The sequence below is a fragment of the Histoplasma capsulatum genome, genomic scaffold (assembly GCF_000149585.1).
Source record: "Histoplasma capsulatum NAm1 scaffold_1 genomic scaffold, whole genome shotgun sequence".
Lineage (NCBI taxonomy): Eukaryota > Fungi > Ascomycota > Eurotiomycetes > Onygenales > Ajellomycetaceae > Histoplasma > Histoplasma mississippiense.
This window is the reverse complement of record NW_001813982.1, coordinates 4,469,903-4,471,851: the sequence shown is the minus strand read 5'-3', so window position 1 is coordinate 4,471,851 and position 1,949 is coordinate 4,469,903.

The following is a 1,949-nucleotide window of genomic DNA, read 5'->3' as shown; positions in this document are numbered from 1 at the left end:
CAGACCTCTATGATTAAAGATGAAGTTTAATGAATCAATATTGACAGAGATATTGTTTGATAGTAATGAGAGTGATGACTGTTGAAAGCTGCTCTCATTAATATCAAATATTTTCTTTATCATTAATACTAAGCTAAGCAAGATCTGATGATTATAAAGAGTTGAGTATAAAATGTTTATATATATTAACATATGTCAAGATCCTCAGCATTTAGAAGGCTATCTCAACAACATAGAATGATTTTAAAAATCATTCAATTAATTATTTCATTAAAAAAATAATAATAAATCAAACAGAACATTCTGATAGATATTCTATCTTTAAAATCTACTAATAATCATCTAATATTATTAATGAATAAAACATTGAATGAGGTAAGTCTATGATTAGTCTCTTACACAAAGTAAAATCATAATAATTGATTGATAGATCATGAAAGCAATGAGTTGAGATCAGCAACTGAAAGCTCTAGATTATAATGATATTTAAAGTAAACAATAATGCTTAACTAAAACCCTCAGCTGAAAAAGTCAGAATTAATTAAAATGATTTGAAAGAACAGACACAATGATCAGTTGATTATAAAAATTATAATATATAATTAATTTAAAATGCATTTTATGTGGAATAATTATATAATCTCATTCAATTGTTCTATTCATCTTCACTAAATGCCTGCTCATATGAGTATATATGGCAATGAAATGACTGATAAAGCTGCAAAAAAAGCAACTTAATTAAAAGTCTGCTTTTAAAGAATTATAATATAAGCTTTTATTAAAAGAAAAATAAGAGAATTATGTTTGCAAAAATAGCAAGATATCTGATTTTTACAAAAAAAAAGTGTACATTATTCCAGGTTTGAAATTAAGTCAAAATGGAAAGCTTGCTTAATAAAATGTAAAAAGAAACTTTTTACTACAATAATGTAGCTAAAACTTGAACATGATTATTTTAAGTCATATTTAACAAAGATTAGAAATGACTTAAATGACTTATATTTAAATTATCAATTATATAAAAATTCAAAGCATTTTCTTTTACTTTATACAAAGTATACAGAGTTAAGATTGAGATTGAAAGAGAAGTTTAAAGTAAAATAATTAAATTTGAAACTTTTATTCAATATAAAAACTGAAAATAAATTTTTGATTGAATATTTTAAAAAATTAAATATTGTTACAAGATTTCAATTGAATAATTTGATTTGATAATGAATTCAATTTTTATTTTCTTTTATTTTATTTTTTTTTTTTTGTTTCTATGCATTTGCTTTAATTTTAATTTTAATTTTTATTTTTATTTTATTACTTTTATTTTGAAATTTGTTTCATTTTGATTATTTTTGATTTTGACTTGTTTTGAAAAGTTTGATTTGTGAATACCTTCTTTTCTTTTAATAACTGCTGTTTTTTATACTTTTTATTTTATTTGTTTTAAATTGAATGTATTGATCTATTGTCATTCTTTTGACATTCTTTTTTAAATTGAATAGTTTGAATAATTGTTTGATTCTGAGCTGGAATTCTGCTATTATATGTATTAAATTGATTTTGTATATTAATTTATTCTTAAGTTGAAAAATTCTGAAGTATTTCAAATAGATATCATAATCACAGACTGCATACATTTATAATGAAAGAATAATAATAATAATTTTATTTATAATGAGAGAAGAAGTTTTAGAATCTGTATGATGTTATTTGAGCATCTGATTCGCGGCAGCTTCAATATATTTGATTGTGAGTGGGTAAAAATTAACATTTATCTGATGAATCCACATTTTAATAGCCTCCTCCTGGCTGTCATTCAACACTCAATTGAGTGGAACCCTTGTAGTCCTTGATTTCTTGCCATTAAGCCTTTCATACAAGGTTGTATATGAAACTTTGAATTCTTGTGACAGAGATGTGATTTTTAATGTTGAATTCTTTCTAAATGTGTCAAT